This window comes from Zosterops lateralis (genome assembly GCF_965231275.1).
Source record: "Zosterops lateralis genome assembly, chromosome: 4".
Lineage (NCBI taxonomy): Eukaryota > Metazoa > Chordata > Aves > Passeriformes > Zosteropidae > Zosterops > Zosterops lateralis.
Genome location: NC_139765.1, coordinates 25,283,516 through 25,308,089, shown reverse-complemented (window position 1 = coordinate 25,308,089; position 24,574 = coordinate 25,283,516). Strand labels below are relative to the sequence as shown.

General features: G+C 45.4%; 1 protein-coding gene across 7 annotated transcripts in view; it reads left to right on the top strand.

Annotated features, from left to right (window-relative positions):
- Nucleotides 1–2,052: 2,052 nt before the first annotated feature.
- TCF20 (transcription factor 20) overlaps nt 2,053–24,574 on the top strand; it is a 130,908-nt gene continuing 108,386 nt past the window's right edge. For 4 of the 7 annotated variants that reach the window (XM_083858992.1, XM_083858991.1, XM_083859000.1 and 1 more), the window contains exon 1: nt 14,295–14,604. The gene's annotated coding sequence lies outside the window, so the exon portion shown is untranslated. Of the gene's footprint in view, nt 2,143–2,471; nt 2,501–14,294; nt 14,605–24,574 lie in introns of those variants that run through there. The other 3 variants (XM_083858994.1, XM_083858996.1, XM_083858998.1) reach the window with 3 other exon arrangements.

Genomic DNA, 24,574 nt, shown 5'->3' with positions numbered 1-24,574 from the left:
CAGCTGTCCAAGCCTTGAAATTTGAACCCCCTATAAAAGAAGGTTCTGAACAATAAATTATGCTGTTTGTAGATGAAGCTTTGGTGAGTTGTGTGTCTGTCTCCAACCTATGACACCATATAACAGTTGCTGTCTGACAAATACTCTCCTAATGTCCTTTACTGGCTGACTTTACTGTGCTTGTTGTAAGACAGCAATTATTAAGTTTCATTCACATGGTTTCTGTGGGGGTACCTAATGTGCTGGATGAAGCGATGAACTGTAGAGATTTGGAACAAGTACATACAGGAACAAAGAATTTCGGCAGATTTGCTGTGTGAGGAAGGGCATTGATTCTGTTGTCTGTGGAGCGGTACTGATGTATTTCATAATTGATGCTCTGGTGGTATCTGGTTCTATTTCTTATATTTGCATCTCTGGATATGCTTCCTGTAACGAGTTGCAAAAGGGAGAGCCTGAAGATTAGGAGAGACAAGGGGGAAAAAGCGCCCTTTCAGAGCCAGTAGTTTAAGAGATTATTTTATGCGTGGATTTTAGCATGGAGTAAGTATTATCATCAGCAGGAGCATGTGGTTGCAGGAGAGAATGCTACAGCAGAGACTAAAATAAAAAAAACAACAGAGAAACAGATTGGCAGGAAGCTAATGGTGTTAGAGACTTTGCCAGTCCCTCTTAATTTTGTTAGCATTTGATGAACACTAAATAAACCTTGATTCCTTTGAAAGTTATTTCCCAAAATTTCTAGGTTTGCTGTCATATTTTTATTGTAGTAAATTTGTATCTATTTTATGGAAGAGTGACCATCGTGTATAAAACAGATCACCGGTGTTCCTCTCAGAGTGGGTCTAACAGTATCTGCAGGACTGGCTGAATCTCACAGCCTTTTGCTGTGTTGTGAATGGCTGCTGGTCTTACTGCATCTGCTTTATAGAGCAAGCTTGATGATCTGTAGGTTCTTGTGTATGTGCTGGCTTGTGGCATGCCATTCTTAATGTCAGCTGTGGAGTCTAGGAAGCTGATGTCCGTGGAAGAGCAATCTTGGGATGACAGGGAAGCTGCTCATTGAATTGGTGGTTGTATTTGATGCGGGAATCTGAGGTTTTCTGAGCTGCCTGCATTTTTGATAGAAATGTCACCTGGGTTTCCTCTACAAAGCTTGGATTGGTGGCATTGTTTTTCAGTCTTGGATTGTGAGAAAAAAGTCATATTGGGGTTTTAAAGACCTGCAGGAAGGTAATCTCTCTCTGCCCCCTACTTAGAGTTTGGAGATGACTAACCACGTTAACCGTGGTTAACAAAAGGAGATGACTAAATGCTCTCTGAAGAAGAAAGCTGGATGCTTGGTGCATGATGAAACAGACACAAAAATTTCAAATGATTCAAAACCAAAAATATGGGATGTGTATAAAATAATCCTTTGGGAGCTGCTAAATACAAAGACCCCGGCTATTGGAAAGTGCCTGACCACAGGGTCATGGTCACGGGAGGAGGCTTCTGGGGCAGCATCGTGGTCTGTTTCTTGTAGCTGAATGCGAGGGTTTATCTGTTCAGGACTCTCAAAGGCAGGATGCTGATCTGATCCAGTACTGCTATTTCTCAGATTTCTTCTCGAGAAAACGAGGGGTTGTGCTCTCTTACACTGCGAGCTCCAACTAGAAAGCACATAATTACATTTTTATTTACTTTCCTGACTGCTGCGGCAGGCCCGGGCCTGTGGGCCCCAAGCGCACCGCCGGCAGCTTAAGGAGGGGAACAATCCCTGCCCGGGGCTCGGCGTTACCCTCCCGGAGCGGGGAGCAGGACGGCCCCGCCGCCTTCCGCTGCAGGCACAGCCCTCCGGGCCCCGCCGCCCAGCCCGCCCCGCCGCCGGCTTCTCCTCGGCCGCTCCGCCAGCAGGGGCCGGGCCCAGACCCGCAGGGGCCCGGCTGCGGGGCCTGCGCTGGGCGCCGCGGAGGGCGGGCGGGGAGAGCAGCGAGGAGGGGCGGCGGAGCCCGAGGCCGCCGCGTCACATGAGCTGACGGGAGCCCTCCCCGGTTCCCTCCGCGCCACAAAGGCTCGGGAGCTCCGAGCCCGCCGCGGGACGGGGCTGGGCTGGGCTGGGCGGGGCTGCCATGGGATCCTGAGGGCCGCCGCCCCGCACAGGTAAGTGCGGCAGGGGGAGGGGTGTGTGTGTGACCCCGGCGTGTGCGGCGTCCGCTGGAGGTGTGATTTGCTTTCCACATCCTCGGTTCCTCCGCCGCCTTCCCCCGTGTGACGGGCGGGCGGGGGCTCGGGCGGCTGGGCAGTCCCCGCGCGTGGGGGCCTGTCCGTCTCCTTCGTCTCCAGTTTCTTCGTGTTATTTCATTTTTTTACGGCAGTCAAACAGTTAAAACCGTGGGTGTTTGTGCGTTGCCACCCCCCTCCTTCCCCTCCCCTTTCCCATCTCTTACCCACCTCCCTCCCCTTCCCCCTTATGAACCTCCACGTCGTGACCTTTCTGGCTGTTAAGGATAATATTAAGGTGATCTTTATTTTTGTTTAAGCGCTGTCCCGCTCACGAGCGTCCCTTTCCAAGGCCGGTTCCGGCTGGGGCGGCAGGCAGCTCCCGGGCCCGCTGGGACAGCGGCGGGAGTTGTTGACAGCGGCGGGCGCACGTGTGCCGCACGCTCCCCCGGCCGCCCGGGGCTGGGGCTGAGCTCCGCCGGGAGCCCGGGCAGCCGCGCTGCCGGGAAACACCCCGCGAGGCTGCCGGGGAAACACCCCGCGAGGCTGCCGGGGAAACACCCCGCGAGGCTGCCGGGGGAGCCCCAGACCTTTGGGAAGCCGCCCGCCCGCCGTGTGGGGCTCGAGGGGGTCCCGGCATAGATGTTAGGGGAAGTCTGTGGGAGGTGAAGGCGGTCCTGGGGATGTTTGCTGGGGGTGCAGGAGGGGCTTGCAGGGAGCTGGTACGGTGGCACGGGCGATGGGAATGAGGAGCTGTGGACAGCCTCGGCAGGGTGCTTGGCCCCTCTATTGTGTGTATGGTTCAGTGTGCTGCTGCTGAAGGGAACCGTGTGAGGGGATGGTGTGGGGTTTTTTTGTTTGATTTTGCTTGTTGTTTATGTGGGGGGTTTTTTGGTTGTTGTGGTGGTTTTTGCTGTTGTTGGCTTTTTTTAAATTTTATTTTTGGCTTGTGATCCAGTGTGCTGTGATATGAAAATAATCTCTCCTGGGCGTGGTTAGCATCTTCCTTCATGTGCCAAGTGGCCACTGGCTTGTGTTTTAATGGAGGCGCCCCTAAACCCTGTCCAAGTGGGAGTGTCCTTGGGAAGGAATCTTCCCCTACGTGGTTATCTTAGCTTGTGTGAATGGAGAAGAAAACACAGTTCCCTCTCAAAGGGAGATGCTTGCCAGCCTTTATAATTGTGTTAAATCTCTTCAACTCAAAATTAAACGTAAGTAGAACTACGAGGTCAGAAGAGCAAGCCACCTGCTGCCCTCCGTGTGCCAGGTGTGTGTGAGGGCATGGCACAGCCATTCGTGTTTGGGTGGTATTGCAGGACTGTGGTTCAAGTAGGAAACTGTTGGCATGCCAGGAAAGGTGCTGGGCAGTGAAGAAGCCAAGGGTGTGTAGCACCTTCCAGCACAGCTGATGTGTCCTAAGGTGTTTCACAGCTCCTCTTGCTGCAGGGTTTGGAAAGAAATGGGGTGCATGAGCAAAGAAGTTTGGCAGATACTGCTGTTAGCCTTGACTGTTAAAAAACTATGAATTAGCTCACATGTGCTGTCCACACCCCAGCGTTTTTAAGGAATTGGTGTCCTTCTGGATGAACCAGATTTGCAAGTTTATGCCTATCTTCATGCAGACTTGGACCTGGAGGTTATGTTTAATGGAAGCCAAACATCTTAAGCAGTGTGACTTCAGTTAAAGCAGCAAATGTTCCAAAACTGGGTAAAACTGTGAAAACAGAGAACACTAATTTTACTTATGCATTTTTCTACAACTCGTTCTTTTCCCAAGATTTCTGTCCCTATTCTCCTCACTTTGCAGGTGTTTCTTGGTCATGGTGGAAAACAGAAGATAACTTGTCAATAGCCAGCTCAAGTTGTGCTGCTGATGGTTGAGAATGTGACTGGTTTTTAATGTAACCAACTAGCTAGCTATGTTATAGGGCTCTGATTGGAGACCTTGAGAATTTGTTTAATATGGGTTGTTAACTGCTGTTGAAGATCAAATGATTGTGGCTGACAACTCGTGTCTTCATGGCATAGGAGAAAAGGTTGCCTTTAGAGTGAATGAGAGGTTTGAAGTGAAAGTTAGTTCATCTGTCCCTTCCCTTTAAAAGAATGTACAGCACATTTTTGAAGTGGAGTCATCAGGTACAGTTTATTTCAAGTGTTTTAAGCTGTTATGAATTTGATGCACTTTGGCCATGTGCTCACTGGAAATTTTTAGACAGTCTTGCTCAAATTTGCTCTGGCTGGGCTCAAAAAGGTGATGAGGGAGTTTTCTTGCTGCAGCCCTTTTAGATCTGGGCAGAGATATCTTAAAAAGGATGGAATATTTACATGTCCTGTGCTCCAGACCAAGTGGTAAGGGAGCATGCAAGGCTCTTGTCCACCAGCGAAGCGCAGATGTGCCTCCCACCAGAGTTACCTTTTGAGTCTCTCTGACCTGTGCTTCTTAACAGGTGTAGCACAGGATCAGGCACATGGTGTGTGGAGGGCAGATTCCTTCCAAAGTCACTTTGTCATGGAAGTCATAACAGAGGTGCAGATACAGGAATGATTATTAGTTCTAATGACCTGACCAGGATTGTGTGATGACACTGAGTAATAGATAAAAGGTTTTATGTTCCATAAACTTGGTTCTTGCTTCAGGGTAAACTGCAAGTCTTTTGTAAATGTCTGAATTTGATGGCTCTTTGGTAACTGCAAATAGGTACAAGCATTAATTGCTTGAAACAAGTCCTTAAAAATAAGAACAGACACATGCAGGCTACAGGTAGGAAAGTGAAAGAAGAGCTAATTGCTATTTTTCAGTGTATTTTTCAAATCACGTTTAATCTTGTATATATGATTCTGTGGGTGACCCAGCAGCTCCAGCAGTTTATTCATTTATTTAAAATGGCTTTATAGTTCACCTTGAAAACCACTTCCTGCCATATGGTTGTATTATTTCCCTATGCCACGTTTTTGCTAATTATCAAGACCATTTGCTTTAAAATAGGTGTTTTTAATTTCACAGCCTTGTCTGCCTCTCCTCCTTGATCTTGCCCTGGAGTCAAGAGGCTGTGTCTGTTCATTCTCCATGGCAACAGGCTGTGATTTACTTATTTCAATTTAATTAAAAAGCAGATATAAAATTCTAGGCATTTTATATGTTTCTTATATTAGAAAAATATCAATAGATTAGACTCCACAACAGATCTACCAGTCTCAAAAGTAAAATTTTCGACCTAACCCACTGATTTCTTTCTCAGTCCATTCCTTTGGAAGAGTTTAGGATAGGGGGGAGTGCTGCAGCCTGTCCTCAGGTGAAGGAATTTGTATGCAGGCTAGAAATGAAGGCCTAAGTCCTAAATTAGTTTTTCAAGCTCTGTGATTGTACAAATACTAGTTCGTGTTAGCCAGGGAAAAGAAAGTATGGATAATGACAGGCAGTTGCTGGCTAAAGAGAGGATTATGGTCAAGAAAGGACCTTGGGGGTGGATGGAGGAGTGTGGTGAATTTACTAATCTACAGGTGTTAGGTTTGGTAGAAAATGGATGGAGTGAAAGCAGTGTAATTAACTGCAAAAATTAACACTCCTTTTTGCCTTCAATAGCAACTCACCAATTCTTAATAGGATTATTTTCCCTTGAAGGGCCTGTTAAAATGACTCAGCTTTTGGAGTACCAGCATGCCAGTGGTGGTTGCTTCCTAGCAGAAGCTGTGCCTGCTGAGTTGTGTAACTAGACTCAGGTGCTATTTCTGAGCTCTGATAATGCGTGGAAGAAGACAAGTTGGCTGTGCATTTTTATTAATCCTTAAGGAGCAGTTATCATCAGGAGAGTGCCTGCACAAAACTGCACCTTTGGATTTCCCCCTCGCCTTCAGTGTTGCCACTCTCAATGCTTTTTCACAGTCACGGCTGGCAACTATAACAGACACCAGTTCTTGCTCCTCCTAACCCTGCCAAGCCCATGAGGCTATGTCAGAAAACACTGGACTCTCCTGGCTTGCTTATCTGTATTGATTAAAATTACATACAGAGTGTCTAGCTGCAGATTCCTGGTGACCATGCACCAGCTGGGAAGAGACCCTCTTTGAGTCCACGAGGTAAGCAGTTAAGCAATGTTTACTTAGTAAAGCCAGCATGTTTGGTCTGTGAGTGGTGTATCTGAAATCTCATAATGTTGTTCCTAATAATAACAGAATAAACCCAAGCAAAACCTCAAAGCAGGCTTTTGTTTGTTACTGTGTTTAAGCAGATACATTCAAAGAATTTATATCTAACTGGCAACATTCTTAATCCTTTATTACTGGTTTTACTAGAGTACAGTCGTGATCTGTATTCTTTAAGAGTGCATCTGTTCCTCTTGTTTATCCAGCTTTGAAGTAGACCTTGCTGATATTAATTTCTTTATAGCCTGTAACCTCATCTATAAAATGAAGGGAATACTTCATACAGGCAGCTGTGAAGCTACATTTATTGTCTGTAAATTGCTTGTAGTAATTGAGCAGAGGAGGTGGAGAAAAGTAAAGACAGTGGAGTTAATATGGGCTTGGTTTCTTTTTATAAAAGAAAAGCATAATTTTTGTTCATCTAATGGTGTAGAAGCTAATGGGAAAAGAAAAATGCTCCCTGAAACTAACTGTTAGGTTTGTAATGAAAATAGACATTTCTTTAACATAATGATGAAGGCAGCCATCTTGTTTGAGAATAACAGAGTCCAGTTTAGAAACAGGGAAGATTATTACTGGAAATCCTGCAGTACCTCTTGTATTTCTGTGTAGTTTGGGTCTGCTCAGTTTTAGTGTTGTTTTTTATCTGCATGGCTGCCTTCATAAATGCTACCGGTATGGACACTTTAATAATAGGTAAAACTACCTGTTTAACATTATTAGCAAACATGTCTATTGGAGGCTTTTCAGCTAGGCTGCTTGTTTTGTGCTGACCAGTATCCTTGTTGGATGAAACTGCAGTTTCATGTGGGTTAGGATGGATTTTCTTGCTGTGGCTGACCTAATCTAACCATTTGCTTCTCCTAAGAGGGGTGATCATGCCTTGCTCCTGGCTCTGTGGCCATATTCCTTGCCTTGTGGATACAGCTTGTTCAGCTTTCAGAAAGCTGACTTGCCCAAAACCATAAAAAGGTGAATTGTTTTCTCCTGGGACAGAGAGCTGAACCTGTTCACCAGGTACAGGCTCATATCAGAGCTGCCGCTAAGGAGGGGTGAGATTTGTTTTGCCAGCAGTGAAAGGTAAGGAATGAAAGAGACGTGAAAATGCCCCCCCCCCCCCCTTTTTTTTTTTTGGCAGCAGTGACCTATTAGCCTGGTTCAGTTGTAATGTGAAGCCTCACCCTCAGCTTTCATTTTCAGATCCCTCCCTCCCTCCCTGCACTCTTCTGTCCCTCAGATATACTTGTGTGCCTCCAGATGCCTACTTCATTCCCAAGCAGTATTTTCAAAAGGGTGAAAAAAGGGAAAACACTGAGTTTCACTACCTCTGCAACTGGAGACATACTGTAGTTCCTGAGAGCCTGTTGCTGTGAGCCTAAGAATTATTATAATTAGGCTCATATATTATTATTAACAGTTGCTGTAGTCATTCTTTATGAGTGGGCAAAAGAAAACTGCCTGGTGGGATAGCTGTAGGCCAAGTTTGTAAAAGAGCTTCCCCAAACCTGGTGATGATGGCTGTTTGGACTGAGACCCTGGAGCTGGTGGGGCCACATGGTCTGGGATAAATGACAAGGAGAGGAAATGTCTGGAGAATTTTCTGCATGCTGTGGTGAGCTGGGCCTGGAACTGGGTACCGCAGCACTGGAAGGAAGTCTCTCCTCTGAACGGTGGCTTGCTGCTGTTCCCAGTGCTACTGGAAATTAGTTAGTGCCTAACTAATTTTCAGACACTAGCAGAAATTGGGAAGGCCTTGTGGGACGTTGCTGTGGTATTGTAGAACGGTGCCATCTTGCTCCAGGGATGTCATGAAGCCCAGGCTGAGAGGAAGCTCAGGCTCCGTGGGAACTGGCCAAGGCAAACTTTGCTTCTGCTGACTGGCAGGGATGGTGTTTCTGCCTCGGCTTTGCCACTGATGCTTTGGTGTATCTGCTATATTGGTGTAGTCATTCTGTATGAGCGGGCAAAAGAAAACTGCCTGGTGGGACAGCTGTCTGATGTATCTGTATCTGATGTTTGGGTGTATCAGCCGTGCTGGCTGCAGGGACGACGTGTCCCCAACAAGAATGTGCCCAAGCATCCGCTTAGCAGAGGCATGGCGCAGGTTGGAGTGTGCATTTGGATATGAGATGGAGGCATCTGTTGGCCTACAGCAATTATGCCTTATTGCTAAAGGAGCAGAAACAGTGCTTGTCTGGTGAATTTTCTACGGCATGAAGGTGGAGGTGATGTCAGTGAAGAGCAGTGTGACAGAGGCAGCAGGATGCAGTGAGCCTGTGTATGTGTGGACTGACCCAGCAGCTGTACCTGGCAGGAGGGGCAGGTTGCGACTGGTGTGGTGCACAAATTAGAAATGTTTGTGCACCCATTTTCAAATAAGGAGAGTCATAGGGAGGGATGAAGGAATTTGCTCCAGCTTTGAGAGTTAGAAATTTGTTTCATTCTGTATTGTAGTTGGGTTGGGTTTTTGAAGCTTTTAAACCTAAATTCTTTTCGTTGGTAGCTGAAGACATGGCAAAAGAAAGGTTATTGTAGGGTTGTGTCGCATTGCATGGTAAGATTATACACTGGGTGGCTCTTAGTGTGGGTTTGTGTTCCAAGCATGAAGTGAAAAAAGGAAAGAATCAGTGCATTGATATTAAATAATGATGCCACAGGATATGGTGAGTACAAAGCATCTTTGTTTTCAAGGCTGTGTTTGGTTTGTTGTTTTTTTTTTTTAACTGACACATTTGTAAGCCAGCTGCAATATTTTTTTTTTAAGACACATTTGTAAGGGTGGGAGCATTATAGAAAATGCTGTAATCTCATTGAGAGGTATGAGTTTTTTCCATTCCTTTGCACATGCATGCAGCCTCTGGGGAAGATGTTAGTGAAGGAGCTTGGATAATCAGGGTCTTCTCTGGAGCTGCCATTGTTCTGACTGATGTAGTGGGTATTAGCTGAGCAATGTGTACAGATGCATGGACTGATGGGCTGTCTGGGGTTTCATCTCTGCACTCTCCTTTTTTTTCACTCCTCCTGGATAGAGATATGTATCCTGGCAGATTTGTTTTCCACCTACATCCCTTTTTCTTGTCATATAAATACTTGCTGATTTTTGTTTGTTTGTGTTGTTGTTGTTACTTTTCTTTCAAATCTACTGTGCTTGTAATGGGTGACTCTTCTCCTCATGATGATGGATGTTCCTGTAAGTGGTCACTTTGCTGAATTTTCATGCAGTCTGTCCTGTCTGGGGGCAGCTTATCTGCTCTTGTGATGGTTGCTCTAGTAAAGGTCTAGGTATTGTAGCTGAGTCCAGGAATGCTCTGGCTGCCCTTTGGAGTGCAAAGGAATGCAGTAAAAAAACCCAACTTTTTGTTTGTTTGTTTTGTTTTTGCTGGGGGGGGGTGGGGGGGGGTGGGTGGTCCTGTTTGTCCTCAGGCCTGAAATGCTGAGAGCATGTTATAGAGTTCCCATTTGGGACTGTAGTAATTAAATAGTACTGGAGGGAGAGGGAGTAGGAGAGCATGTGATGGTCATTTCAGATAGATTGACAAAGAGGGGCTATTGCAGTGCCAGCAGAAGACAGCCTAATCTGGAGGTTCCTAGCCAGCAAATATTTTAAAAAGCTATTCCAGAGAGTAAGAGGGAAGCCTGAGAGGTCTGTGCTATAATTAATTGTCGAGATACCTCTGGAGTAGCAGTTTGAAGAAAGGAATTCATATGGGAACCGGGTGTGGTGTAGAGGGTGCAATGGGAATTTCCTGATTTTTGTTTGCGAAGATCAAGCATAGAAGAAGAAATTTTAGACAAAACAGGTGCAAAGAAGGACTAAAATTAATAGGTAATTTCATTTGATTTTCCTTTGCACTGCATGCTCCTGGATAGTGTTACTTGAACATCAGTTGAAGCAGTACAGAGCATGCTTGGGAACTGGAGACATTAAGCAGAAAGAGAGAGGCGAATCTGATTAGCTTTGCTTTTCAAGCATTAAGCAGAAAGGCTGAAATGTGATTGCAAACAGGTAATAGCAGCAGGCTCCTGAGGCACCACCACAGCCTGGCATATAGGATGATGGATCTAACCATGCCATAGAACTGTTTCTTGTAATAAAAGCTTCTTTTTATGTTGCGGTTGCTGTTGTACTTTCTTATTATCCTATTCATTGCTGTCTGCCATTTTGAGCCTGGCCACGTGGGATGGCTCAGCCCCCTGGAATGTGTACCATGTGGAGCACTTCTGTCCTGAATAGTAACAGGACCTCTGGGAGCCAAAGGGTGAGAGCGAAGAGGTGCCAAGGCTCAAGAGTCCTAGCTATTTCCCCCTTATTTCCGAGAATAAGGGGAGCAACAGATGCTGCTTTTGCCATGATGGAAAAGATGAGTGCTGATGTTGTGTGTAAATCTCCTAATTTCCCTCTGAATGTCCAAGTATTGGGGCTTGTCAGGAGAAGGTTTGTAGTGACCTGAAAAAAGGGGCATCTATTAGTTCTACTTATAATTTATAAATACAGACTGGCCTTGCTACCTCAGTCACTTTTTTGGCACAGTGGCAGAGATCCCAGAGCCACTTGTAGTCCGGGGCCTCTCTTGCACACCAAGCAAATGCAGCAGAGAAAGCAGGCAGAGGCTCTGTTGGTGCAGGCTGGAATTGGAGCTGCCCATAGGGCAACCAACACCCGTGCTACTGCTTGGGGTGTTTCTGTGCTGTGGTGATCCTTTCCCCAAAAGTGTCTGCTTTTCCTTCGTTCCACCCAAGGCTTTCATTGATGGAAGGTCTAAAAAAACATTTCCAAAGCTGGTATGGATCAGAGCAATGTAGATAGAATGTGAAGAGCAGACCTCTCCTTAAAATGTCTGAACAAAGCAGGGGAGCAGGAAGCTCACATGCGTATTAATGTGTGTGTATATATATATTTATGTATATGTGTATATATATATATATATAAAGGCTAGAAGGGGTGGATCAGACTAGTGTTTCTGTGACCTTTTCTCAGCTGTGACCTGTCTTTCCTGCGTGCTGCCTCTCCTTGCCTGTCAAGGGACTTTGCTGGTGGTTAGATTTTATTTTATTTTTTTTTTTTGTACTTACAGAATTTTTTTCCATAAGTTGCTAGGTAACTAACTACTGGGTACTTATGGGTACTTAAGCAAAACAAAAGAAGTGGCCGAAATCGAGAGAGGAGAGTAGCATCTGGCCACACTTCTTTTGTCTCTGGGAGTTTCTCTCCCACGGGGGAGATCCCATGAGATTTTGGGGGCAGGAAAAAGGACGGGGCTGGGGGCAGATACTATCGCTCTCGGCACCGGAAGGAGGAGGGTCAAGCTGTTGCTTACTGGGGGAAAATTCACTGTCATCACTAGAGTCCAGTCCTAGGGGCTGCCACCGTCTGCTCGTGTGTCCAGGAATTCTGAGCTCGCCTTCTCCTGCCCCGCCGCTGCTCCGGGTCTGTCTCTGCTGTAGCCCCGCAGCCCCTGCCCGCTGGGACCTCCCGCAGCTCCAGCTACCGCCAGGGAGCTTCTGAGACATCTCATCCACCAGCCCGGGATTGCTGCTCATCCCTGCCCTTCCAGCTTGGTGCTCCTCAGAGTCCTGCAGGGGCACCGGGATCAGACTGCCCCAGGGTTTGTGAAGCAAAGCCTCTCCTCCATCCCTCCCTGAGTCAGCTGAGAAGGCCCTCAGGAGGTTCCTGGTTCTGTTTTGTTGTTAATGCCATGGTTATTGTTGTTTGTTTGCCTTGTTACACATACTAGTAAAGAATTGTTATTGCTTTCCTTGTATCTTTGCCTGAGAGCCCCTTAATTCCAAAATTATAATAATTCGGAGGGAGAGGGTTTACATTCTCCATTCCAAGGGAGGCTCCTGCCCTCCCTAGCAGACACCTGTCTTTCCAAACCAAGACAGACTTCCACTTCCTTCCTGCTGGCCTGCAGGGAGCCTCCCTACCCTTGTGGCAGCTCCCAGCTCTGGCTCTGAGCCCAAGCTAATAATCCTAACATATTTTACTGCCTTGTGCTCTGCTCCGTGCCTTGCTGTTAGGGGAGACGGTGTGTGAGGTTGTGGTTTGTGTGACTTTAAACATTGCACTGTCCCTGGGGAAACCCAAATCTTGTAATAAGCATCAGCTGAACCTCTGGTAGAGCCTGGCTTTGCTTGGCAAGGCCCCTTGCTTCCCTACTTGCAGGTGGCCACTAGCACAGATGTCATCCAAAGACACCTTCCAGTTGTCTCTGGCTGTCTGGATGATTGCCAGTGGTATCGGGTTTGGGTGGAAGTAGGAGGTGTTGGTGGCCAGGAAAGGAAAAAGTCATCAGGTACCAGAGAAGAGTAATGAAGATCTCTCACCACTCTCTCCACGCATCAAAGCACTCTTAAAAAAAAATAGAGCACTCATCTTTGACCCCCATTAATGACTGTGAGTTTTATGAGTCTGTTGATGCTCCCACAGAGTTTAATTATTTAAAGCATAAGGTGGAGGTTTATGCTTTTACTGTTGATGGTGCAGGGTTCAGGCCCTCCTGGTGGGCGGGGGTGTTAGTTACAAAGGCAGGCTGGCTGGGAATGCAGCTGCTGGCTCTGAGGAGCATGAGCTGCAGCTTGTGTGGTCCTTGTCACAGCTGGACAAAGCAGCATATCCTTCTCATTATGTGACTTCCACGTGACCTGTCATGTGGAATTCAAGGTCTGTGTCCTTATCATCAGTGCATTTTATGGTCTGGACCTGAGATACCTTAAGTAACTACCTGAAGCTGTTGGGTGGGCATACTTGTGGCAGATCCTGCTTGTGGCTGAGCCCCCAGTCAGTGCTAGAGGCTTTAGGGGCTGGTGTGAGATTTTGGCAGCAATATCTGATTTATCAGCCCGGGGCTACAGGCCTTTCCTGTTCCCTGTAGTAGCAAGCCTTTGCCTGCCTCTTTTCTATGACCAGCTGCTTCCTGTTCCCCCCAGATTCTGCTCTACACTCTAGCAATCAGTTTTCCTACTGTAAAATCCCATCTTCAATCTGCTGCTTCCTTCCCTTTGCAGTACATCAACTTGGTTTTGCCTTTCCTACTTTTCCTTACCCAGCATTTCTCCGCTGGTAATCCTTGGGAACACAGAACAGATATAAGGAACAGCAGAGTGTCTGAAGACGTTTGTGCAGCTCGTGTTTCCAAACAGGCAGCTGGTCACTTAGACCAGGAGTATTTTCATGATGTCCTGCTGACCATTCAGCCAGGTTTCCACTTCTAGTGGGAAGGTGTCAGACTCCAGGTTTGATTGAATGAGATGTGGACTGGTCTGATGTGTTGGCTGGCCAGCTGGAAGGGTCAGATGCTCACCTGGCTGCTTCTGGAATGGGTAAATTCCTTTAGAATTGTGCCCCCTCTTATGTTTGTGGGTTCTTAGGGCTTGCAGTTCTCATCAGCACTGAAATGAAACATCAGTGATTGTTTTGTTGCAAGACTAAGTGGAGGCTTATTTCAGAGCAAAAGTGATTAATATTGGTGGATCTGGGTTTGGCTGATAGCCAAATGAATTTATGGGCAGACTGGGAAGCCTTAGTTAGTGTGGAAAGTTCACACGACATTGCTTGTACCATACAATATCAGTATTGATATACTGAAAAGGCCTATCATGGCAGACACCAAGCCAGCAGGTCACCTGGTGCTGCTGCTGCTGCTGAAGGCTAATTGTGTGTGCTGGGGCTCACTGCTGTGCTCTGCTGCCATTTCTTACCCCCTGAGCTCAGGGACACTTGAACCTTCTTCTCACATCTGTTCTGCCACTGTCTCCTTGTAAATGCTTGATCACTTGCTTTCAGCAAGGGCCTGTGCAGGCTCTTGGTTGCATGCCAATGGGCTTTTCATGCTATCCCTATTTACCCAGGTTTATCTCTTCCCACTCCTTTCCTTCTTCCTATTTAATTTCCTTTGGTATGGGACTAATGTTCCAGGTTGTGTTGAGACACTGGGTTCAGCTGAGAAAGAGGGTGGAAGGGAAAAAGGGGCTTATGCTGGTATATGTGAGTTTCTGTCATCAACTCAGTCTTCAGTCTGTTGATTATTGTGGATCTAGCTAAATCAGCTGGATCTCCTAGACAAACGTGAGTTGCTCTGTGTCCTGTATCCATATTCTACTCTGTTCTTCTATTTTTCTTTTTTTTTTTTCCCTGAAAATTAATAGGATTCTACCCATTGATGATTAAAACAACGCCTGGACTTTTGGAATGGATCAGATGCGTCAATCAAATGTTACTACATTGCACCCAAAGAGAGGAATGCCATCCAGCTGGGGGTAGGGTCTGTTTTTCTTTGTCCCCATCAGTGTTTAGAGTTACTGGAAACCTTTTTGGGTTTTTAAATGTGAGAACTTTTAATAGCAAGTACTAGTTTAAAAATTAATTGCTTCATTGTGTGAAAACTTGACTGCATTTTTTTTGTTGGAGCAAGGTTGTGCCTCTTTATATTCAAAATGTTATTAATAATGTTGAGGCTTTGCAGGCTTTGGTAAAAAAAAAACATTTCAGCAACTACTTCAGATATTTTGGGAGGGAAATTTTGTGTTTTAAATGAAAAATAAATCTATTCTGATTACTAAGAAAGATGAAAATAATTTAACTTTTTCAGAAACATCAAAGTTCAGATCATTTGTACTAGTTCTTGAAGTTAATGCAAAACAGACTAATACCTCTGCATAAACTGTTCCCCTTGCAACAGGGGAGAGGAGGTGAATATATCAGTAGGAAGCTGTCTCTCTGTGTACTGCCTGTGGTCACATGGCTACTGTGGCAGCAGCTACAGCATGAGACCTGGAATGAAATAAAAGCTTGGTGGGAATGTGAATCTGGAGCCTTGCACGGGTGCAAAGCACAGGTTGCAATCCAAGAAGCAAACTGAAGTGTTTTTTTGGCTCCCTTCCAATTGGTAGAGCATGACTCCCCCTTACCTTCTTGCTGCTATGCCTGTTAGCTGTTTGAGCAGAGAGGGTGCAGGAACAGAACTTACCTGGCTCTCAGAACTGGGATGGGCTTTCCAGGTCAGGCATGCGAAGATTTGTGTGTTGGGATTCGTGTGTGGAAGTGATGCTGTTCCAGTGTTGCTCACTTGAAATCTGAAGCTTCTTATGCTTCACATCAATTTCCTGTTCTTGTTAAAAATGCTTTTGCTTTAAAAATAAAGGGTCTTAAAGCTGAGGGGTTTGACAGAGTGTGCTACAGAGTGATTCTTTTCTCCTCTGTATGTTTCCTGAATGAATGATTTTGAAGTAAAGTAGTATTTCCTTGCAGAGCCTGCCTCTGTTAAGTCTTTAGACTGTTACAGCAACAGTGAGACTACTAGTGCAATGTTAATAATCTATATGTGTTCCTCATTTTGGACCTTTGTCAGTCATTTCAGCCTTGGCAGGCTGGAAGAGATGAGAATAGTATGTATGAGTTTTGCTTCTGTTCCCTCTGCATGTGTTCTCAAGGTAGGCAGAGGATTTGGGTCTTCAGAGCATGTCTATCTGGAACCTTTTAGTGGTGCTGAATTCACAGAAATAATACCAGAAAATAGCATAATGGTGTTTAATTTCAGCCTTCTCTGCATAGGGTTGTACTGCTTTTGTTGGACAAGTGTGCCTCAGATGTTTGTGAGCTTTCCTTGGTTGGAGGGAGTGAGTGGAAAGTGATTTTTTTATGGGTTCCTCCCGTGGGATGATCCCAGACAGGGTTTTGCTGCATGTCCATAATCAACCCCAAATGCATCTGTGCTGATGAAGCTGCATCTAACTTTCTTCAAAACTAGACTTCATATCCTTGATTCTCTCCCTCACTCTCTTCTAAAGGGAAGGAGATGGTCTCGTTCTAAAGGGAACGAGATGGTGCTCGTTTGTGTGTTTCCTGAGTAGGTCTTGCTTGAAGGGAGAAGCAGAAGACTGAGCCACGTGAAAATGGGTTTTCAGAAACAAGGCTGATGAGAGGATGTCACCAGAGAACTCAACTGGTTTAAATCGAAAGCGTTGCTGAATTCTTTTATGGAGTTTACTGTTGCAGGTTTGTGCTTGGCATTAGCAATTACCTGAACACCTTCCAGCTTGGCTGGAGACCCGGTACTTCTTCAAATCTTGTTGGAAGCATGACAGCGTGTTTCAGGGAGCTCTGGAGGGCCAGTGGTATAGAATGCATTAACTAGTTGAGGTGTTTCAGCAAGCCCCTGCTCTTGTAGGCAGCTACTGAACAGTTTGAGTCAGATTGGTCCACTTAAGTGGTATTTAGCAAGCAGGTAATTAGTTTTCTGGAAGTTGAAGAGTTAGCTCCCATTTGTTACTCCTGGTCCAAAATAGTTGATTCACCTCAGGCAGTGGAGGACCCACAGGTTTTGTACTGCTGAGTCATGGATGGATGGAACTGTCGAGGAGAAAAGAATGTTTGTCAAGGAATCTGTGTCTTAAGCTTGAAATAGATTTCTAGAATTGTTTTTTTTTGGGAAAACTGATGTTTCTTTAAAACTGGGTTATGTTGTTTCGAATTTAGTTTTTGACTGTCTTGGCTTGGAAGAATATTTGGCTCAAAGATGACTCGCTGTGCAGAAGGATCTGCAGAAAGATGAATGGATATGAAGAAACTTGGTCTTGTTGTTTTATATTGCACTCACTAAAAGAACTTTTAATTTGAGAGTGATTTTTTCACAGTGCTTTGTACTTTTGTATTTCAAATATACTCTTTCCTGGTTTCTCTGCTCTGTTAAATCTTTGTAAGAGCTTGTACGTACAGCTTGAAGAAAACAGGATGTAACTCACTTGAGATTTCTTGATCTTAAATTTTAATATTTAAATTGCATAACTAAGTGGGTTGGCTGCTATGGGATGGTTATAGTTCAGGAAGAAACTATGATGCTTTGTTGGACCTCAGATGCCTCAGTTGCAGCAGTGAGATTTTTTTCCCCCTTTTTTCTGTTTTTTGGACTAATAAGCCAGGAACCTTACTCCTGGCTCTGCAGTTGTGTACATACACATTTGTAACAAAAGAGTGCAAAGCAGCACTGTTTGCTCCGCAAAACAGAGGGAATTGGGAAGCTGAGTTGGAGGATTCTCTTTCCTCTTTTCCTTTTTTTTTTTTTTTGGCCCCCTCTCCCTCCTCTTTAAAGAAGTTACTTTAAATAGGGAGCTGTTCAGCAGGTTGCAACTAGAATTCTATAATAAGATCTCTGTTCGCTCTCCCTACTTTTTCACATGCCAAGTTGTGGCTGTAATTATATGACAGCTGCCCTCTTGGCTGACATGCAGCAGATTGAACTGGGGATCTCCAGAGCTGAAAGTGTGAGCTGCTACTCTCTGAGCTAAAACTCTATAGCTGGAGGCTGTAATGATCTATATCCTTCATGACTGACTGTAGAAGGGAGCTGCAAAAAGCACTTGCTGAGTTACAGTGCATACAGGGTACTTACTGTGTACATGGTCACTTCCCAGGTGTACTGGAAGCTTTTTTTGAGTGGTCTGTGATAATTGTACAAACTGTTGTCAACTCATGGATGCTTTAAAATGATGATCTGTTTTGAAGCCTTTCTACCTTAAAAAACTTTACTAACCTGTTAGTCAGGCACAGACATTTGTTGCTGTATGTGAGTTGTGCTGAGCTCAAGGTGCCTTGATGTTACTGAAGTCCTTCAACTCTAATGTAAGTAATTGTTACCAATATTGAATGCAGTATGAAAAACTCTACACTACCAATGACGTTCAGACAAGTATGCCTTTATGCTTTTCCATTGCAATAGGTTTTTCACAGATGGCACCATGGGAGCTTTGTAAAAGTAAATGAAGGAGAAACTGGAATTGCTGAAAATCTCTCTTGTTTCCTTAGGACCAGGAAAGTCTGAGCAATGACAAAGTTTGTTAGGCTGAGGAAAAGTGAGGAGAAGCAGAACCATATGGAGCTTCATGAGTGGTGTCAGCCATGGGTAGCTTCTGCAACCAGTGTTGTGGGAGAGGGGAAGTGTGTTACAGGTTGAGACATTAATTTTGAACTTTGTGAAACATTAATTTTTGAACCCTCAACACCTCTTTTCCCCACATCCCCAAACAAAAACAATCCCAAAACCTTCAAAAACCATAATGACAACAACTAAACCTGAAACCAAATAGGAGATAGGCATCTGCTAGCTTTAAATATGGCGAAGTAAGCATTCCTATCAATCTGCACAGGTCAAAACCAAGCTGATCTTTTTGCATTCAAAAAAATGGGAAATATGTAAGGGGTGCAATTAAATGTTAAATAAAATATAAACCGAAACAGTCTTTCAGACCTCAAACATTTAAGTTAGTGCCAGTCCAGTGTGTTAGAAACTTACTTGATGCTGTATATATTATCAACAAGGACATTGCTGTAAACTAAGATAATCTCCATATATGTTAGGCCATATGCTATTACACAGGTCTGACCATACTCAATCATAGTTTAGTAAACACCCTCCATCCTAGTTGCATCCTCCACTTCCTTTCTTTGCATTATTTAATACACACAGAGTTAATATAAAGATGCTTGTAGCAATGCCTAAGAAATTCTTATTTCCTCACCTCTCATTCCTGTTTTGTGCCACCATCATCTCATAGGTTTTGGGGCTGCAGTCATTTTCAGGACCATGGTGTAACATACATTAGTCGCCTGCTGTGGGTTAGAAGCTCCATTCCTCCAACTATGTGAAATGACCCAGGCTACAGTGATCCAGTCCATGGTGCTGCCTTGCAAGCAGCAGTGTCAGCAGAACTGGGAAGGAGATGTTTTGCAGGAGGGGCAGAGGAAATTTTTCAAGTTTGTGTTACTCCTGAGACTTCTCATTAGACTTTCCCTGTCAGGCAATCTCACCAGTCGTAGGGCTTGATTCCCTACTGCCTGTCCCATCACTCCTTACAGAGAAGTGGGATGAGGATTCTTCCACTTCCTGTGGGAGCCTGTTCCACAGCCTAATAGACTTTTCCATCAGGAAACATTTCTTGATTGGGCTTTAATCATGAGTGTCAGACTGCTGGTCACTGGGATGATCTTAGCCTACATCAATACCAGTGCCTTCCTTGTGCATGCTGCCTAGAGTTTGCTCCTCCTTCTCCTCTGGCATTTATGATAGGCCTGTTTCAGCTATAGGCAGCTGTACACAGCTGTACCTTGGCTCAGACTCCACTGTCCTTAGCACTGCTGTTGGAGGCTGTTGCAGAAGTTGAGATCTGGAAGGGCCCTACACCAAGGGCCTGACTTGTGATCCGAGACAGACTCATCATCTGAATCCGTTTTCAAGAATCCAGGCTGCTGGCAAGTCAGGAAATACACACTGAAGCAGCATTTGTGTGTGTGTCTCTACCTTGGATAGAGCCAAGTCCAAGCTGTTACATTACAGCTATCCCATGACCTAATTGTGCTGCTGTCAAATCCAAAAGTGTGGGTAAGGCTCCAGTATATTCCTGCAGTCAGTTTAAAGCAGGGCTTTTGATTTCTTTTACATGACAGAGTTTGTGCTGTCTGTGTTGAAGCAGCAAGGAAGAGCAACCTAGCCAAGCTGTTCGTCTGTGATGCTGTGGAAATACTGACCATGAGGCTCAGCAATGTAGACTCTGTATGCAGTGTCTCCAATGTGGCAGGTGTGGGGGAGGAGTCTGCCCTGCTAGCTCCTCAAGGAATGACTTCCAAGGCTGGTGGCAGTTAGGCCAGGTTGTAGTGGCCTGGCTGTGAGCAGATGGACAGGGGAGAACAGGAGAACCCAGTATCACAGCCCTGGTATGCACTATAGTATAGAGGCACTAGAAGGCTTCCTTTCACAGCACATGGCTGTTGTTTCGCATACGTGGACTTCATGAAAGCATTTGATACTTTTCAGGTTTCTTCTTTTTGTTGCTGAACCTACTCAGTTTCTTGCATTCCCTTTCCAAGGTGAGATGAGTAGAGCACATTTCAGTGCTGCAGAGGTAATTGTATCTTTAACTTGCATTTTATTGTTATGAAATTGACACAATTTTCTAGTCACTTTCTAGTACAGTCAGTACTCTCTTATCTGCTTCTATAATTTTGGTAGACCTTGTTACATGATGTCTTTTTAAAGAATGGATGTAATTACTCTAGAACCAGGGGATGTATGAACTGTTTGGACAATGACCCACTAAACTGTTCATAACCAGAATGGTTGTGACACAAGAGATGTGAAGTAGCTTTCTTAATGTTTCTCCTGATCCTTTCCTCTGTGCCCAATGTGGACCCTCTATATCTCCATCCTCCCTCTGTGTTGTCCAGTTCATGTCCTAGCTGCCCCTCATTGTTCTGCCAGTGAGTTATTTCTCTGGTATTCCCACACAGTTTTTACTCCTCACCGGCTGTGGGCTCCTATCCTGTCCTCCCCTGGATCCTCGGAGGTCTTGGTCCACCTTTCATTGGTGCTTTGTCATTGTTGGTTCTTCTGCAAGCTCTGCCTTTCCTGACTGTACTGCCTGCTTCACAAGGGAGAGCTTTTTGCTTTTCTCTATTCCCATGGGAGAAATAAAACTTCTGTCTTGTCTAGAGGTGCATAAAACATGGTCACACTATCACCAGATTTTTGGTTAGTTTGTGTCCTCTTTGACTCAGCTTATCTCTTCCCTGTTAACCATGTATGAAGTATCCCTCTTCCCTTTGTTTTCATGGGGTATGCATGCAGTGTCTTGCTCCCCTGGGACTACGTGTCATGCCTGTTGAATCCGAGGGTGTTTTCAGCCGTTCCTGCTGCTGCTTCTGAGCTACTTGTTCAGCTGTGCCAGTGCAGCTGAACGTGCTGCTGCACATTGAACTGGATCAGGGAATTGATCTGGATTAAAGTAGCCAAGGTGGAGAGGAAAGCTGCTTAACCAGCGATTTGCTCAAAGAAATACTTGAAAAACTACAGTCTAAGAGCACTTTGACTTGATAGCCCTTTGACTAACAACCCCCTGGTATAGAAATCCCTTGTTTAAATGTAGAGTTGCTGCCTTGGCTCTTCAAACCCTCCTCCTGAGCTATTAAACACCAGCGGCCACCTTCTTCAGGCTTAGAGCAGCTGCTGCAGGTTAAGATGTGCTGTGCAGCTGCTCCAGGATGCATGGGACATAATACTGTTTGGAATGGATGAGGACCCCCTGGAGTAAAAATGGACATGTGTCAAAGTGTGCAAAATCATCCTTTCGTGGAACATCACAGACTGAGACAAAGCTTTGTGGTTTTTTTTTTTTATAATGATTGCTGGGCTGGTTTCACCCTGAGCCTTATTAATGTTCCAGGATGTTGCTGTACCACTAAGTGTGGGAAACACAGCATACCTTGATGCTGGCTTGAAATGTTGAAAATTCTTCCCTCTGCCCTTCTCCGTGGGACACGTTTAACCAGCTCCATCTCTCCCGAGCTGCTAGAGTGGAGCCCTGGCTGCTGGCTGTGCTCCTGCTCTTCCCCTTGACTTTCTCATACATTTCCCTGCCTGATCCATTCATATGCTCCCAACTTCATGCTGTCCAGGGTTTAATTTTTGTTTAAGATCTTCGTTCCTTTAATGACAGCAGGAACCGAAGGCTGTTCTCTGTGGGGGCTGTGGTGCACGGCTGTGCTTGAGGTAATGAGACTTGATGAAAACCTCTTGTTACTGTGGCAAGATTTCTTCCTTCTCTGTGTTTAAGAAGAAGGGGGGGGAGGGGGGGGAGGAGGAAAAGAAAAAGTGACAGACCCTGCTGGGTATGTTAATATATTTTTAATGGCTTCCATGTGGCTAGCTGAGGACTTATTTGTCCAGACTGCGCGAAAAGGGTGGCAGCACGTTATTCTTCTGCACCTTTCAGTTCAGCTGGGAGTTGAAATGGGCAAGAGGGAGGATTGAGTGAAAATTTCACAGAAATCCTGTTGATAAAAATGAAATCTCCTAGAGACGGAGGGGATTGGCAGGGAAAGAAAGATTGGATCCCAGATACCTCATCCCCTCTCCAGATTTTCCTTTTTTTCTGGAATATTCCACTGTCTGCAATCATCACCTGTCTCAGACTATGGTATTTCTGAACAGTGGTGAGGGGAGAGATTTTTCCGAAACAATTGCTGTATTTTTGCGGAGAAATATTTTTGAGGAACAAAAGGGTTTACTCTATGGTGGCAAGCTGGGGAAGGGAGGGGGCTGGCAGGGATGCAGGGTGGGTGCTGGGCATTTTCCCCTTCCAGCCTTAATATGCCAGTTAAGCTGCAGGCAGGATGAGGCTGGTGGTCCGAGCCGGCTGCCTGGGGCGAGGAGGGGTTTTGCTGCTTTCCTGTTCCAAAGGCGTGCAGAGCACTGCTGGGATTGAGGGGCAGTCAGGCTGGGGCAGCTGTGGGTTCTGGGGGTCAGGAGCCAGGTGCCTGGGGTGGTAGGTCAGAGCAGAGATGTGCTTGATGGGGCTGTGAGGAGAGCGAGAGCTGCCGGTGAAACATTAACGCTGCATAGCTCTGGTGAGACGGGGAGAGAGCCAAGAGCAGAGACCCTGGCACGTGGTGTGTGCTGATTAGATGGGACTGCCCTGAGAGAATGGCACTTCCGACACACTGGGAGATGGGCTGGAAGTGTTTTGGTATGGTCAGGTAGAACGGATTGAGTCCACACCCAGCCGAGTCCTGGTGCGGGAGGGTTGGGGGAGCAGTGACATCTCTCTCTGTCCTTGTCTTCTCATTCTTACAAAATCCCAGTCAAGGGTGATGGGTGATTCCTAGGTCAGGAAGGACTGAAAATCAGGTAAACACCAAACTAGGGTTTTCTCTGCTGCCAGCAGCTTGTTGTTCCTCAAGAAACAGCTACTGTGGCAGCTCTATATCTCCCCTGTATTCAGTGACAAGCTCATCTCTCCATGTCCACTTACAGGAGATCTGTCCACCCAGTGTTGAACCCAGGTGGCTTGGTGGGCCCTTCTTCCAGTAAGGAAGCCAGTGCACGTGAGGCATCTCTTACCAGAGCCATAAAGACATGCTAGCATCTCTTGAGGCAGGTGCATGGTTGGGGTCACTGATGGAAGGATGTCAGGAAGTAATTTTCTTGAGTCACTGCCCAGTCCTGGAGTAGGGTGTGTGAATTTGCAACAGCTCTCACCTGGCTTCTTTTTTCTGAGTGGCTAGAAAATGTCCCACAGCAGATATGCTTCTTCTTGGTGGCAGCTTCTCTGGGTGTTCCCAAGGCAGCATCCCTACAGGGTCAAAGCTGTATTTTTGGGGGAAAATTAAAAATTGGATGTCTATTTAATTCTGGAGCCAAGAAATAGTGCTAGACTGGCAACTCTTGGGATATCCTTTGTAGCCTGCCCCTGCCAACATACCAGATTGCTGACTCCCAGCCAAACTGGCCTCTCTGATTTCTAAGTCTCACAAAAACAGTTTGTGGGAGATTTCTCTGAAGATACTGTAAGTTTCTTTGTGTTGCAGAAGACTGGAAGCACATATGGTGAGTTACTGATATCTGTCTGAAAGGACAACCCTGACCCAATTGCTTGCTTGATCTGACCATACCCTTATTTAGACTGAAAATAACTTTCAGCTGATTTAGGAAAAACAGGTTTAGTAATGAAGCGGTAAATCAGGGATACATTTGCATTCTGTATAAATCTGTCCATACGGGTGTTTTATGTAATTTTACCCATCCGCTTAAAGTGCTTCAGCTTACCTCTCCTGTGTGCCCCTCTGCAGGCAAGACCTAGTTTTTGATGAGTGTCCACTGCTTTCTTAACCCACTTTTCCAGCTGGTCTGAAGTTGCTGACTGCATCATCACTTTCCCAGGAGCATGAGTGAAATGTGAATTGGCACAAAATAAAAACTAGGGACCCACCAGGCTCCCAGCCCTGTAAATTCCAAGTTGTTGAAGTCCTTCTTTGCTTGAGTAGCCAACAATAACAGTTGGCTAATAAACTTATTTTTACTCAAACCTCTCCCACTGATAGTATGCTTATTAAACAAATGGAAGGATTTTGTTTGTTTCCTTGAGTGTGCTTTCTAGTGTTAGCTCTAGATTAGTTTTACAGATGACCCAAAGCGAATGTTCTAAACTAGGCTTGTACCAATTTATCTTCCTCATTCACCCCATCACAATGGATTTAAAAAATGATACTGTCATCAAGCCTGATATATCTAGGGCTGCAATAATGAGTAACGTGTGCTCTGTGTTTTAATTTTTTGGAGGCCTTAGGGAACTGCTACTGAGGTACAATGGATATTTCTGTGAGCTCTGATACTTCAATTGTAGGTAAGAAAATTTTGCCTTTCTGCAGCTTAAAATATCTCAATAAATACAAGTCTTGGTA